Here is a 16,911-nt window from a genome sequence, read left to right as displayed (position 1 = left end):
GAGTTACCCGGCCAGGACCTGTACCCTTATTTTTAGTTGAGGTGAAATTCACCTAACATGAAATTCACCATTTTAAAGCAAATAATTCTGTGGCATTTAGTACATTGACAGTGTGTACAACTGCCACCTCTATCTAGTTCCAACAATATCACCCCAAAAGGAAACCCATACCTATTAAGCAGTTACTCCCCATTCCCGCCTTTCTCCAGCCCAGGCAACCACTGATCTGCTGCCCTTTGTCTCTATGGATTTATTTATTCGACATATTCTGGTGGTCCGGCCAAGAGGGAAAGACTAGTCTCCTGGGGCCTGTGTCAGAAAAACACAGGTCCCCTGAGGGCCTATGTGGAGGTCACACTAGACTGGTAGACCAGCAGTCTGGAGACCTGAGATCTATCCCAGCTCTGCTGCTAATTCAGGGGCCTCCTCTCCTCCTTTGTTCAAAGGATGGGGGCTTCAGGCCAGTCCAGGATCCTGAGCTCTCCAGGGCCTGTTCCTGGCCAGGGGGCTTCTGTCTGGGATTGTGTTACCTGGCCTGAAAAATAATATAACACCTCCTTGATCCTCTTGGCTCCTCCCTGCTAGGTCCAGGAAGTCAAGGTGGCCCCAGGGGACATACTGTGGAGTCTGGGGTCAGAGGCCTGGGATGAAGAAACTTCTGCTTGGAGAGGTTAAGAAACTTGCCCAAGGCCTCACAATGCCTGTAGCAACCGGTTCTGATTGTATTTCAGCGCTTGCCCATTGTTCCTGCCTATCTTCAAAGAGATAGGTAAGTTAAGGACTTAGCATCAGCTGTATAGGAGGTGCTCTCACATGGAAGCAGCCATAAATTTTACTACTTTTAAAAATATATATGTATATTTTTTTATTTCAGAGAGGAAGGAAGAGGGAGAGAGAAACATCAATGATGAGAAAGAATCATTGACTGTCTGCCTCCTGCATGCTACCCACTGGGGGATGGAGCCCGAAACCCAGACATGTGCCCTGACCAGGAATCAAACCAGGACCTCTTGGTTCATAGTGGACACTCAGCCACTGAGCCACACCAGCCGGCTTTACTACTTTTTAAAATATATATATATTTTATTGATTTCAGAGAGGAAGGGAGAGGGAGAGAGAGAGAAACATCAATGATGAGAGAGAATCATAGATTGTCTGCCTCCTGCCTGCACCACACTGGATTGAGCTCACAACCCAGGCATGTGCCCTGACTGGGAATTAAACCGTGACCTCCTGGTTCCTAGGTTGATGCTCAACCACTGAGTCACGCCCGCCGGGTGCTTTACTACTTTCTTTCTTTTTCTTTTTTTTTTTTTAATATATTTTATTGATATTTTACAGAGAGGAAAGGAGAGGGATAGAGAGCTAGAAACATCGATCAGCTGCCTCCTGCACACCTCCCACTGGGGATGTGCCCGCAACCAAGGTACATGCCCTTGACCGGAATCGAACCCGGGACCCTTCAGTCCGCAGGCCGACGCTCTATCCACTGAGCCAAACCGGTCAGGGCTGCTTTACTACTTTCTTAACTGTGAAGTGACTAGCTTCATTCCAAGGCAGTTTGTGGGAGTTCCTCTCACCCCACCTTCCCTTATCTTTTTTTTTTTTTAATATATTTTTATTGATTTCAGAGAGGAAGGGAGAAGGAGAGAGAGATAGAAACATCAATAATGAGAGAGAATCATTGATCAGCTGCCTCCTGCACACCCGCCACTGGGGATCTAGCCCCAACCTGGGCATGTGCCCATGACCGGAATCGAACCTGGGACCCTTTAGTCTGCAGGCCGACGCTCTATCCATTGAGCCAAACCAGCTAGGGCTCCCTTATCTTTTGAAAGGGTTTACACTTTGCCTTCTCTACTGGCCTTCCTAGAATGACAGCTTTTGTAGGGGCAAAGGGGCTGCCTGGACCTGAACCATTAGAACAGGTGGGTGTGGAAAGTGTGGCTGCTCTCCCCCAAAGGAGATGTTATTTGTTGCCTTCACCTGGGGCTCAGTTCTCCCACTTCTCCATGGCTGAATGTTCACTCCTGCCCCCCAAACAGAAAGGCCTTTGTGGACCAGGGCATGGAGGGGACTGAACAGGCTTTGCCTGGCGGGGGCACAGGCTGAGCAGCTGCTCCCAGCTGGCCAGTGTGAACTGGCTGCCTGTGCGCATGGACATTCCAGAAACCACCTGTCCCAGAGATCCTCCCTGGACTCCATCCAAGGTGGGCGGCCCAGATCAGCACTCAGGGCATCTGCCATGTCCTGCCTCCGGACAACCAGGAGGGGCCCCCCTCCCCTGCTCTGTCCTCGCCCCAGTGGCTCTGAGAGGAAGTTCCCAAGGAAACTAAGTTGTGAGGACATTATGAGCCACATGGACATGCAGAGGCCACCTCTGCTACAGCCCATCACCCCACAAAGAAGGAAGGAAAAGGGGTCTCCTGTGGCTCTTATTCCTCCCAGCTCCCTCCACGGGGTTCTCCTCAGGCCCACACACCCCAGTCAGCCATTCGGACTCCTTTATCACGGTGTGAGGACACGGGAAGCTGCAAACGCCCTCACAACAGCACCTGGACCCAAGGCCTGTGGCTGTCCAGCCAGCGGCTCCCTCTCTTACCACTGGGTTCTCAGGCCCCCCTGTCCTTTCTATCTAGATCTTCCTTCCTTTTCTTCTCAGTCCCAGCCATTTCTCTCTTGGGCTTTTGAAAAAGAGGATCTTTTTTCTCTGGGCCCCTGGTCCAATTGTCCTCACTTGTAATTCACATTTGTAGCCACAGGCATTGCCCCTCCTTGGACTCACCCCACCCCCAAGATCCCCCCTGGACAACTTTGGCTTCCCTGGCCTCCCTGGGCAATGCTCTTCAGCGCCTCTCCTCCCTGGGCTCCAGATGCTTGAGGACTTTTTTTGTAGTCCCCCAAATGGCTACACAAATGTGGTCCTGACACTGTTGAAAAATTCTTTTTGCTATGATTTAGACTTCCATGTTTATGATAAACTGCCTTCATATATACATTTGTGAGTTTTCTATTCCACCAGTTAGTTCTCTATCTCATTTATTGATAGATCAATCACATTTTAAAAATTACTGCCCTGGCTGGTTGCTTAATGGTTAGAACGTCAGCCTGTGGACCAAAGGGTCATGGGTTTGATGCCTGGTCAAGGGTGCATATCTCGATTGCAGGTTCCCCAGCCCCTGTAGGGGCACGTGCAAGAGGCAACCAATCGATGTGTCTCTCTCACGTCAATGTTTCTCTCTCTCTCTCTCTCTCTCTCTGTCCCCCTTTTCCCTCCATTCCACTCTCTCTAGAAATCAATGGAAAAAATATCCTCAGGTGAGGATTTAAAAAATTATTATAGCTGCATAACATGCTTTAATATCTGATAGCTCTATTCTTGCTCATGGAGTCCAGGTTCCTGCTCTTTGCAGAAATCTTTGTCCAATAAATTATTCTTGCTCATAACCTTTTACTAAAGTTTACTGGATAGTCTTAGATTAAAAAAATTTTCTAGAGCCCTAACCAGTTTGGCTCGGTGGATAAAGCCTCGGCCTTCGGACTGAAGGGTCCCGGGTTCAATTCCGGTCAAGGGCATGTACCTTGGTTGCAGGCACATACCCACTGGGAGGTGTGCAGGAGGCAGCTGATCGATGTTTCTCTCTCATCGATGTTTCTAACTCGCTATCCCTCTCCCTTCCTCTCTGTAAAAAAATCAATAAAATATATTTTTAAAAAAACAACTGTTAAAAAATTTTCTAGAGTCCATTTAAAAGCAGCTTGTCTAGATCCTCTCCCCAAAGCATAACTTTATGTCTTTATACGTGTACGTGCCGTTGAGTCAGCGATGACTCCTTCGACTCTGTAAATGAGTGATGTCCACAATGTCCTGAACGCAGCAGCCCAGCTCAGCTCCTGTAGACTCACTCATGCCTGTGGCTCTTTTTATGGAACAATCCACCTCAGAGTTGGTCTTCCTCTTTTCCTGCTGCCTTATCTCCCCTCCCCCTCCCTCCCGCATTATCTTCTTTTCTAAAGAACCCTGCCTTCTCACAATGTGCCCAAACTAGGACAGCTTCAGTTTTGTCATTTTTGCCCCCAGCGATGTTTCAGGCCTAACTTGCTCTCTAGACCTAATGGTTTGTCTTTCTGTTACCTAATTCACTATCCTGTCTTGAGGTTGGATTAAATATCTTTCTACGTCTGTGACTCTGTCTCATATTCTTTAACCATTTTTTAATTGTTATTTTTAAGATAAATTTTTATTGATTTCAGAGAGGAGGGGAGGGGGAGAGAGAGATAGAAACATCAATGATGAGAGAGAATTGTTGATCGGCTGCCTCCTGCACGCCCCACACTGGGGATCGAGCTAGCAACCCCGGCATGTGCCCTGACCGGGAATCAAACCGTGACCTCCTGATTCATAGGTCGACGCTCAACCACTGAGCCACACCAGCTGTGCTCTTTGTGCACAGTTGAATGGCATTAAGTACATTCACATTGTTGTACACCTATTACCACCATCCACGTTCAGAACCTTTTCTTTTCATCTTCCCAAACTGAGACTCTGGACCCATTAAACAATAATTCCCCACTCCCCCTCCCCCAAGTCCCTGGCAGCTACCATTCTTCTTTTCAAGAAGCCTTTTGATATGATTGCTTTCCTGCTGTGTTCCAACCAGCTGGAGTCCAGGTTCCCGCTCTTTGCAGAAATCCTTTGTCCAATAAATTATTGTTTCTCAACTTGACTGCTTATTGGAATCACCTAGGAAATATGTTTAAAGTTTGGATATCTGGGTGCCACCCCTAGAAATTCTGATTTAATTCTTCTGGAGCCTGGGCAGTGGAATTTTTAAGGCTCCCCAAGGAATGCTCCTGAGTAGCCAGGGCTGAGAGGCAGAGTTCTAAGAGCTCCAAATGTTCTCTCTGCCCAGCGTGTGTGGCCCGGAGTCCCACACGTGGGTGCCTGTCCTCTGCCCACATCCCCAGGAGGATTCCTATATGGCATGACCTCTAGCGTGCAGATGCCAGACAAGGAGTCAGGGTGTTCCGTGAGCCTTAGTGGCCAGGCCAGGGGATGGGCAGAGGTCAGGTTAAAGAAGGAAGAATTGCCCCGCCAGCATGGCTCAGTGCTTGAGTGTAGACCTACGAACCAGGAGGTCACGGTTTGATTCCCAGTCAGGGAACATGCCCAGTAGGGGGCGTGCAGGAGGCAATCAATGATTCTCTCTCATCATTGGTGTTTTTTTTGTTTTTTGTTTTTTTTTTTAAATATATTTTATTGATTTTTTCAAGAGAGGAAGGAAGAGGGATAGAGAGTTTGAAACATCGATGAGAGAGAAACATCGATCAGCTGCCTCCTGCACATCCCCTCCTGAGGATGTGCCCGCAACCAAGGTACATGCCCTTGCCCGGGATCGAACCTGGGACCCTTGAGTCCACAGGCCGACGCTCTATCCACTGAGCCAAACCAGTTAGGGCTCATCATTGGTGTTTTTATCTCTCTCTGCCACTCCCTTCTTCTCTGAAATCAATAAAATTATGTATTTTTTTTAAAAAAGAAGGAGAATTTCTACCAATCAGCTCGGAGTCAAGCTATCTCTGCAGACCCTGACCTGGTTGTACCAGGGCCCGTGAGGAAGGGCAGGAGGTGAGACCAGAAAAATGCTGAGGGCCTCTCCCGCAACCAGATTCTGAAATTCTGCCTGGCAAAGAGCTGCGGCTTCATTGCTACAGCGGCGCCCCCACCCGCACGCAGTGTATGTGTGTGTGATGACGTCTGCCCATCTGGGCAGGGGGCTTCCAGCTGGGGGTTTACCCAGGCCTCCTGCCACGGGCATCCGTCTGTGTGCAAACGCTGGGTGTGTGAGTCTGCGAGGAGTTTCAGAAGCAAAGGCTATTTTTGCTTCCCTTTTCAGTGCCTTCTTGATTGTCCTCTGCCCATTTCTTCTCACTCACCCAGAGAGGAGATTAGGGAGGGAGGAAACCCCTTACAGGCCAGGGCAGGGAGAGTGCGCCAGAGCCATCTGGGCTTCTCCAGAGTGGAGGCTGAGAGCACAGATTCTGGCAATGGACTACCCAGGTTCAAAGCCTGCCTGCTTATTTCTGCCCACTGCTGCTCCCCACCTACGCAGAACAGGACAGGCCCTTCCCCATTGCCTGCCTGGACACACATATCCAAGCAGTGCAAGCTTCACACACTTCATCTCATTTGCCTCCCACAAGCATTTTCCAGGATGAGGAAATTGAAGTTGCCCAATGTTGTGGGGCTAATAAAAGATTGCATGGAGACTTGAACCCAGATGTCCCAATTCCAGCATCTATGCTCTTTGCCACCACCATATGGCTCACTACAGGTAGACATAGCCTTGTGCGTTCTTTTTTTTTTGTTTTTTTGTGTTTTTTTTTTTTTTTGCTGCTTTCAGGTCTACACCAGAAAGACCAACCTGATTACTCAATGAGCCCTCCAGGCCCAGCAGAGAGCCACCTCTTTGTTCTACTTCGTCCAACTTCTCTAAAGCTCCTTCTCCCATCCTTCTTCCTTCCTGTCTCTCTCACTCAGGACAGAGTTGCTCTTTCAAATGTTGAATTTATTCTATAATATTATAGACATAAAACAAGCACCCATGTACCCACCACCCAGTTTATGACATAGCAACACTGTTGTTATTGTTAAAGACCCAGCATCATGCCCAGCCGGCATGGCTCAGTGGTTGAGTATCGACCTATGAACCAGGAGGTCCCTGGTTCAATTCCTGGTCAGGGCACATGCCTGGGTTGCAGGCTTGATCCCCAGTAGGGGGCGTGCAGGAGGCAGCCGGTCAATGATTCTCTCTCATCATTGATGTTTCTATCTCTCTCCCTCTCCCTTCCTCTTTGAAATCAATACAAAAATATATTTTTAAAAAACCCCAGCATCATATCATTCCCCAATTGCATTTCTCACCTTAGACGGAACCAGGATACTACGTAGATTGGTGACAACCATTTCCATGCATCTTTAGAGACACAGTAAGGAATTTTTGAGCTTAATTTAAAAAAAAAAAAATCCTCACCTGAGGATATGTTTTATCCTGATTTCTGAGAGAGAGAGAGAGAGAGAGAGAGAGAGAGAGAGAGAGAGACATTGATTGGTTGCCTCCCACGGTGCCCTGGGGATAGAACCTGTCACTCTTCACTGCTCCAACCAACGGAGCCACACTGGCCAGGGCTTGATTCCTGACAAGGAAAGGTAGCAGGAGCCAGGGAGCAAGGTGGAGGAGTAACGTGAATTGAATCTATTTTGAAAATGTATTATGATGAAATATTTCAGACACAGAAAGGCATCCAGAATAAGGGAATGAATTTCCTGCTTAGGACATAAAACATTAAAAATAATCCCCATTTAAAAAAATCCCCAGGGTTTTCCTCCCTGATCGCATCCTCACAGGTGAACCACCCACCTGAATTGGGGACTTCTCATTTTGAGATGAATCTTGGGGGAGGAGCAGGAATTTGCAATCAGGTGGAGGTGGAAAAAGGTGTCACTGACAGATCAGCAGGGCAGAGTCAGAGGAATCAGTTTGGGCAGCATGTTTTGGGCATGGATGGCAACCGGGGACCTGTGGGGGAGTTTGGGGCAGTGGATAAGCAGCCAGCCCCGCTCTCCCTGGGGGCCTAGCGTCTCTATTTCCCCCTATCATTGCCCTAATCACGTGGAATCATAATTTTTGTTGGTTGACTCTGAGATCCTAAAGGGAGGGACCATCTCCGTCATCTTTGTTAGCTGAACATCTAATACAGTGGCTGGCACAAATGGGCTTTATTCAATATTAAATTGGTAAATGAGGGAACGAATAACTAATTGATTTCAACCTCCCTTGGTGGGAGTGGGATGCTGGTGGCAAGAGGAATGGAAAGTCTGATCGAAAGTGTTTTTGAAGAGAATTGTCATTGTATTATCACAAGGTACAGTACACCACTACCTCCATCAGTGTTGCCACACAGAGACCTTACCTTAATATGTGTCAGGAAGGGTGAGAAGCTGCTGTGTAGACAGGCGTGGAGTGATGGGATGGATGACCAGAGGGCTTCTACCAGCTTCAGCCACCACCAGTGTCATTCAGTAGTGTCCCTGGCTCTGATGGGAGGTATGCAAATAATCAGCTTCCCACAGAAGCAGGGCCCAATCCTCTTCCTTAAAAACAATCCCCAGACCTAACCAGTTTGGCTCAGTAGATAGAGCATCCGTCTGCGGACTGAAAGGTCCCAGGTTCGATTCCAGTTAAGGGCATGTACCTTGGTTGCGGGCACATCCCCAGTAGGAGGTGTGCAGGAAGCAGCTGATAAATGTTTCTCTCTCATCGATGTTTCTAACTCCCTATCCCTCTCCCTTCCTCTCTGTAAAAAATCAATAAAATATATTAAAAAAAAAATCAATAAAATATATTAGAAACAAAACAAAACAAAAACAATCCCCAAAACCCTGACCAGGTGACTCATTTGGTTGGAGCATCATCTTGATATGCCAAGGTTTCAGGTTCTATCCCCAGTCAGGGCACAGACAAGAACTGACCAAGGAATGCGTAAATAAGTGGAACAAAGAATCTATGTCTCTCTCTCTTCCTCTAAGATCAATAAAATAAAATAAAAGTCCTCAGAGCCTATGCATCCCCTCCCATGTGTTCATTATTTGGCTAACTCTGCTTATGGCTACAAAGGTGGCCCCTCATTTGCACCCCTAGAAGCCCTGAGAGGGGCTGGGCGTGCTCCTGTGGGTTCTGAGTGGTGAGAAGAGCTGTTCTCAGACGCTGCATTCCACATGGGCCTAACTCACAGATAAAAGGCGTCTGCAATTAGTGGCATCTCTTTGCACACAAAGAATTAATAGGCTGACGGCTGTTTATTCTCTTGTACCAGTCAAACATGCGCTGCAATCCTGTTTTGACTGAACCCCAGAACTCCCTGAGCCTCGAAGTGGCAGCTCGTTCTTTTTTCAGCGCAATACGGTATTCCATTGCATGAACATACTCACATGCATTAATCCGTTCTGCCGCTGGACTTTTCAGATGTTTCCGGTTTGGGGTTATTATGGTTAGTGCTGCTATGGAAATCATTTTACGTGGCTTTTGGTGCACATGTGCGCACATTCCTCTTGGGCATATATCTAGGAGTGAAATTGCTGGGTCATCATGTATGTATATATTCAGCTTTTTATAAAAAAATATATTTTATTGATTTTTTGCAGAGAAGAAAGGAGAGGGAGAGAGAGTTAGAAACATCGATGAGAGAGAAATATCAATCAGCTGCCTCCTGCACACTCCCTACTGGGGATATGCCCGCAACCAAGGTACATGCCCTTGACCGGAATCGAACCCGGGACACTTCAGTCCCCAGGCCAACACTCTATCCACTGAGCCAAACCCGTTAGGGCTATATTCAGCTTTAATAGGAACTACTCAATGGTTTTCCCCTCTCCCAACTGAATATGAGAGTTCCTTTGCTCCACATCCTTGGCCAACACTTGGTTTTACATTATTATTTTCATTTTAGCCATTCTGGTGGGGATGAGCTTCCTTTTTTAAAGTTAAATTTACTGTGCTAAGCACTTTATGTGCATCTTCTTATTTTACCATCACGTAATCTCATGAGGAGGGTATTTCTCATTACAGATGAGAAAATTGAACTTGAAGAAGTGAAGGCACTTCCTCAAGGCCACACAGGGGGGACAAGAGCAGGGCCCCCAGGCTTCACTGTCCCCACTCGCTGGGGTCTGGGGCCCAGTCTGGTAGGGGTGGGAGACCCAGGAAGACAAATCACTGGAAGCTGGTGAGATAAATGCAGTACCTGAGCCATCGTGTGAGGTGCGGTGGTGGCCCCAAAGCTGAGTGACACCAAGCCCAGTGGGTGAATCGGGAGGAGTCACAGAGGAGCACTGGATTGAACTGGATCTTTGGACAAGTCAACTTTGAGTAATAACACCCGTTTCCAATGGTCCTAGTGAGGATTTAAGGTGCTGGCATTAGGTAAAGCTCCCGGTACCTTACACAGAGCTGGTGCTCAGTGAAGGGTTGTTGAAGGAATTAGTGAACATACAGGAATGGCAGGACTTTGGTTATGGTCCTTCCTGGAGCCAGGGGGATGGACAAAGTCACCTCTCTAGGTCCTTTTTCATCCTGAGCCTGGGAGGGCCATGAGAGCTGCGGTCAAGGCCCAGCTCCCAGGGAAGAAGACCCCACCCCCCACCCCAGTCCACTCTACCGCAGAGGGGCTGTGAGACCAACTCCTTTCTACACAGGAAGAAATAACATCACTCCCTACCCCCATCAACACACTCGCCACCCTCCCCATCTCCATCCTGATCCTTGAACCCAGCGGAAAGGACTAGTCTGGGAGCAGCAACTCTTGGAGAAAGGCCCAGGCAGGCTGGGGATGGGCGAAGGAGGTGTGTGTGTTTGTTTTGAAAGCCTGGTGCAGCTCCAGAGGAGAAAGAGGAGGAGGGAAGGAGGGGGAGGAGTAGGAGGGGAGGGGGGGAAGAGAGGGGAAGGAGGAGGAGGAGGAGTAAAAGGAGACGGGGAGAAAAGGGGATAATTAATGTATTATTCAGACTCCAGGGCCAAGAACTGAAGCCTCTTCCTGCTTAGCCTGTCCCCTCCTCCACCAGCGTCAGACGTGGGAGTTGCCTTGGGGTATCCAAGGTGGGGGAGGGAGTGCGGGGAAGCTGGGAGCCTGGGAGTGGGAAGCTAGACCCGGAGCGGACAGGGATGAGAGAGGTTGCTTACAGACTGCGGTGGGCTGGGTTCTCGAAGACACCCCACGGGCGGGCTGACCAGTCCCAGGTCCGGCTGAGCCTCAGCCAAGCGCTGCCAGAGCTGGCTCAACAGCGGCACCTGCTGGCCAGCGCCCTCCCTGCGGGGCGGGGCGCCCCCTCCGCCAGGAGCCCAGCGGGTGAATCACTCCTGCGGCTGCTCCAGCTGTCAGATCAGAAAATGTCGGGGCCCCCGGGGCGAGGAATGTCTCCAAGCGACGGGTCTCAGCCCTTCCAGTCGCCACCTGTTTTCCTAATTTTGCCCTGTACACCCAGGACACCAGTTCGGGACCAGCGGTGGGGGAAAAGAGAATAAAGGTCCCCCAACTTCAGGAGGTTCCTGGTCTGGGTAGTTATTTTGTTTGTTTTTTAAAACTTTATTTGGAAAAAAATTATAGGTTGCAGAAGAGGTACAATAACGATGCAATCATGCTCCATATACCCCTTACCTAGATTCACCACTGGTTAAATAAAAATATATAAATATATTATTTTCCTGAACGGAGAGGAGGTGGCAACCATCATGCCCATTTACGCCTTCAGAGGGTGTTTTCTAAGAGCAAGGACATTCTCTTGCATAATCACAGTAGACTTTGCAAATTGGGGGAATTTAACATTGATACAATACATTTATTTATTTATTTATTTATGTACTTTTAATCCTCACCTGAGGATATTTTTCCCATTGATTTCTAGAGAGAGTGGAAGGGAGGGAGCCGGGTGGGAGATAGGGAGAGAGAGAGAGAGAGAGAGAGAGAGAGAGAGAGAGAGAACCATCCATCCATGTGAGAGAGACACATCACATGGATTAGTTGCCTCCCTCTTGAGCCCCATCCAGGGATTGAACCTGCAATCAGGGTACTTGCCTTTGACTGGGAATCGAACCCAAGACCCCTCGGTCCAACGCTGTAACTACTGAGCCAAACCAGCCAGGGCCATATTTCAGTTATATCAGTTGATTCAATAAGGGTCCTTTTCCCTCTAGTGTAGGATTCAGACCAGGATCACACCTTGAACTTGTCATGTTTCTTTAGGCTTCTTTAATCTGGAGCGATTTCTCATCTGTATCATCTTTCTTGACTTTTTTTTTCAGAGTAGAGACCCCCTTTCTTCCTTTAACCGAGTGCTCCTCCTTTGGGTTTGCTTGGTGTTTCCTTACGCATAGATTCAGGCTGCACATCCCTGGTGGGGATATTACATAAAGTGATATTATGTTCTTGGGGTGGGATTCTCCACCTTAAGGGTTCATGACACTCCTGAACCTCTAAGGATTAATCCCCGAGTTATCTGTAAAAACTTTAATCATATTTTCAACACAGGTGATAAACAGCACCATTAATTACATGGGTGTTTTCTCTGTTGATGTCTGGCTGAGGCTCTGCCCCTCAGTTCCTCCCCTTCTCTCCCTTCTGCCACCAAACTTGCCATTGAAACTCAGCAGTTCCTGTTGAAAGCATTATTCTTTTTTGAAGGCCACCAGGGATACCCTAATTGCCCAACTCAGTGGTCTTCAGAGTGCTTACCCTTTTGACCTACTTCCAGAGCCTGGGACTGGCCCTCCTCCCTGAAACCTCCCACCTGCACGCTGGCTTCCCTAGTCTCCGCCCATCCTCCCTCCCCCGCAAATGGCTGGTGCCTGCAGACTGCCCTGGGAGTGGCCCTGCTGGAGTTGGTTTATGGGGGGGCGGGGGGAAATCTGCAGGTCCGGGTCTTTCTTGTGCCCTCCCACACCCAAGTGGAGACATCCTCCCAGTTCCTGCGGTCAGATGGGTCTCTGGACTCGTTCAGCCTTCTAGTGGCTTCAACATCCCTTCTCTTCTTCGCCAAGTTAGGAGAGTAGTCCTGAATCTCCAACCCTCCTGTCTGGACTGGTCCAGTGGATGCCCCTCAGATTCCAGTAATCAATGGAACTGTTTACTTCTCTCTCAATCTGTAGCTCTTCCTTCGTCCTTGTCCCATTGTGACTCACCATCTCTCTGTCATCTGCACTCCAAATAGGAGCTATTTTTCACCCTTACATCAAAGCCATGCCTTCCCTTTCAAAGATCTCGACCTTACCTCCCTCTGCTTCTCTTTCCTGATCTGTGTTTTGTTTTGAAATCCCTAAATGGTCTTCAGTTCTTCCTTCTCTTTCTAATGCCCTCAACTGATCATGTTCCTCCTGCCCCGCCCCGCCCCTCACCCTGTCAGTCACCAGGCTCAAGTCTCATATACTTAACATGTCCCCCAGGTCCTTGAGAATTGGATATGTGGATTCTTCCAGACTCCCACCCTCCCCATCTAGTCACATGCCCTTCATTCCAGTCATTTTGAGTGCCTAGTGGCTAGTGGCTACCATACTGAACAGCACAGATAGAGAACATTTCCATCATTGCAGAAAGTTCTATTGGATGTTGGTTTCACTGACCCCCTATATCCAGACACCTGGTTTATTTCCAGTCTTCCAGCAGTTCAGTGGTGATGAGGCCCATCCCTGGGATGCAGGAGAGCTGAGTGTGAGCTGTCCTGGGAATGCTCAGTCTTCAACCTCAGGTCTCCAAGTCTGGAAGGCTCCTGCAAGAGAAGGGCTTTGGGCTTTGGGGCTGAGGTTTGATCAGGAAACAAGAGTGGCCCTTAAGCACAGGCTTCGTGCTCAAACCCAACCCTCTACTCTCCCTCCTCCAGGCCTGCCAAAATGCAGTCCTGGTCTCTTTCACTCAATACTGAAGTCCTATGCTGGGGATGCAGGGACGGAAAAGACTGCACAGTCTCTGCCTTGGAGAAAGAAAGAGACAGATCATCACCTGCCTTGTGACAAAGACTTTCAAAGAGGCCTCGCCAAAGATCAAAAGGCCTGCTAGTGCCCTCTGTTAGTGGGGATGAGGGGAAACCAGCAATCTCATCCATGGCTGGGGGTCGAAAATTGGCGAAAACTTTTTTGGAGGGCAATTCCATGAAAATTTATCTCAAATTTAAAAGTTCATAAGCTTTGACCCAGCAATGTCATATTTATACATTTGTCTTACAGATACACACATAACTGCAGTGTACTAAGATATATCCTGCAGGCAGACACAACCTAAATATCCACTAAGAGAAGAATAATGAAATAAATTGTGACACACCAATATGATGGGAGACTGTAGATTTGGCAAAGGCAGATATATTTTTATTGTTACTTATTTATTTTTAATATATTTTGTTGATTTTTTTTTTTTTTTACAGAGAGGAAGGGAGAAGGATAGAGAGTTAGAAACATCGATGAGAGAGAAACATCGATCAGCTGCTTCCTGCACACCTCCTACTGGGGATGTGCCCACAACCAAGGTACATGCCCTTGACTGGAATCAAACCTGGGACCTTTCAGTCCGCAGGCCGATGCTCTATCCACTGAGCCAAACCAGTTAGGGCGCAGATATATTTTTAAATGAAAATAGCAAGGTGCTGAACAGTGTGGAATGTGTACTATCATTTGTGTCAAACACACACACACAGACTGCTTGTATACACCCAAATTATCTCTGGAAAGATACATTAAAACTGTTTTTCTTTTTAACTATGCGCATGTATTACCTTTTATTTTTATTTTTGAAGAGGCACCAGCTGAGTAATGGTGAGCGGGGGCGGGGGGTAAGAGGGAGTGAGGAAATTCCTGGAGAAATCTGCTCAGTCACCTACTCAGTGAATCCAGTGGCTGCATAACCCCTGCCTTGGAGGTGACAAGGCGACAGTCCAGAAATGTCACCCACGCTGTGACTCAATCTTCATCACCCCCGGAGGCCTCGCCCTATGTTGGCTGCCATACGGCCTGTGCCCAGTAGGGGGAAGCACAGACTCACCAAAGCATTGGTCCCAAACTTGAAGCATCCCTTCTAGGATTTCCTCCTCTGTGGACCATGATTGGAAAGACAGTGCTGCCAAGCCGACCACAGTTTATTAGGTAATAATCGACTAAATTCTTCCCCCCTTAGTTTTTGGTTCCTCTCAGTTGTGATCAGCACAAGAGAGAGTCATCGTAAGCTTGCGGGGCTACTTATCTTCCACACAAGAGGTTCTACTCAGCGCAGCCTGATTTCCACCACACCAGGAGTGACGGGTGGTTGGCAATGGTGTTGAGGGCACAGGCCGGCAACGACTGCCTTTGAGGCTCCCCCCCCCCCCCCGCCCCACCACCCGCTTGGGTTTTCAGCTGCAGGCACAACTTCTGTCCTTATCCTACTTGCTCAAAGAAGTAGTTCCGGGCAAGAGGAAGGAAGTGTGAACACCTGGCACTGCTGGCGTGGCTGGTGGCAGCCACTGTCCCGCATGGGTGTGTGTCCCTCGCTAGGCTACGAGCGGCCAGAGAACAGGGACCCCTCTCCTCTGCCACAGAGCCTCCAGGAGTGAGCGCAGCGCTGGGCACACCGATGGTGCTCAGTGAAAGCTTGCTGTGAAATGGGTAGAGATAGTTCATGGAGGAGATCTGGGACTAAGTTCTTTAAAAAGAAATAAAGAAGGTGGGGGGAGAAGAAAAAAGAAAGAAAGAGGTCTGAGCTAATCTCAAGGGCAAGAATCCCTTTCATCTGGTCTGTTCTAGGCTGGAGGTGAGGGCAGTGGGTACAGAATGGATCACCTTCTTAGCACGCCCAAGATAAACCCTGCTGTGTCTTCCCTGCTGGGTCCCTGGCTAGGACAGGAAATAAGTGATACATCTCCCACCCACCTGAGGACCTGAGGTGCTGATGACCTTGGCAGAAGGAAGGTTTACATCAGGAAAACCTGGGAGGAGGGGCTGACTCATTCCAGGGCCCTCCTTAAGATTAGATAGCTAATTTCTCAGCTCCTGTTTCCATTCTTGCCAGAGCCCTAACTGGTTTGGCTCAGTGGATAGAGCGCCGGCCTGCAGACTGAAAAGTCCCAGGTTCGATTCTGGTCAAGGGCATGTACCTTAGTTGCAGGCACATCCCCAGTAGGAGGTGTGCAGGAGCAGCTGATCGATGTTTCTAACTCTCTATCCCTCTCCCTTCCTGTCTGTAAAACAATCAATAAAATATTTTAAAAAATAAATTCTTGTCAGATTTTGTTTGTTTGTTTGTTAATTTAAAAGGGAGGGCAGAAGGAAGGGGAAACGATGGCCTGGCCTGGAGAAAATTCTGGGCTCCTTAATGGGCCCTCCTTCCTCAGTGCCTTGGTAGTGCAAGAAGGGACCACTTGGGGATCCCCACAAACTAGATGGGGAGCAACAGAAAGAAAAGCTTCAAATTCAGGCTGGAGATGGTGCCCAGACCTGGGGTTCTACGCCCCTCAATCCTCTCTCATCCTCTGGTCCATCCTGGAGGAGAGGGGCGTGAGGCGCCGGGACAGCACCTCCAAGGCAGTGTAGGTTTTGAGGGTACACACAGAGGAGGCCTGTTTCTGCTTTATATGAGCCGCGTGCCCTTGGACAACTCAACCTCTATGAGCCTCAGTTTCCCCATCTCTAAAAGTAGGGTGTCAATATCTATACTGCCTTCCCCGGTCATTGTCGGGATACATGAAAGAAGACCTCTGAAGTGTTCCTGTCATTGCCAGACACCAGGGATTGTTATTCTCCAAGATGAGAAGCTACCTTAGGTCCCCGGTGACAGCGTCAAGGAGATTCATTTCCCCTCTGCAGTGCCTGCTCCTTTCCCAGCCCGGATGCAAGCTTTGATCCTCCATTCCCAACCCTCACGCTTCTCCTTCACCAGTCGCCTGGGTGGTCCCCAGATTCTGGAATTCTGCCCTTTTCCATGGGCGCTCGCATTCTGAAACCACTGGGGATGCCGGCACAGGCGCAGAGAGTTGGTCCAGGGTGGGACAGGTCGCGGGGAGGGGTCTCCGTTGGACTGGGTCTGCGCTCCCCGCCCCCGCCCTTCTTTGGGGTTCTCATTTGCAGATGGTTCCCTCTTGTCCTCAGCTCTTCTCTGGGCTAAACAGAGGAGAGAAACAAGGCCTGGAAGGGGGATCCCACCTTCTCGGTCGGGAACCGGAGAGGGGGACGCAGCCCTTGCGCCCCAACGCTGCCCCATTATGGGTCTCCAAGCCGCACTCGCAGTTGCTGACAATCATCCGCTGGAGGTTTGCCCACTCCGGCCCCCAGCAGTGATCCCATGCCCCCGGACCCCGCCAATTCCCGGCTCGGAGAGAGGCAGCCTGCGGTTCTAGGA

At 49.0% G+C, this 16,911-nt stretch overlaps 1 protein-coding gene across 1 annotated transcript in view; it reads right to left on the bottom strand.

Annotated features, from left to right (window-relative positions):
• Nucleotides 1-9,954, bottom strand: part of PLCD3 (phospholipase C delta 3) — a 65,969-nt gene extending 56,015 nt beyond the window's left edge. The window contains exons 1-2 of the mRNA XM_080682544.1: nucleotides 9,805-9,954; nucleotides 7,975-8,098 (exon numbers count right to left, since the gene is read on the bottom strand). The gene's annotated coding sequence lies outside the window, so the exon portion shown is untranslated. The remainder of the gene's footprint in view (nucleotides 1-7,974; nucleotides 8,099-9,804) is intronic.
• Nucleotides 9,955-16,911: the final 6,957 nt, after the last annotated feature.

This window comes from Plecotus auritus (assembly GCF_963455305.1).
Source record: "Plecotus auritus genome assembly, chromosome: 7".
Taxonomy (NCBI): domain Eukaryota; kingdom Metazoa; phylum Chordata; class Mammalia; order Chiroptera; family Vespertilionidae; genus Plecotus; species Plecotus auritus.
This window is presented reverse-complemented; position numbering and strand designations above follow the sequence as displayed.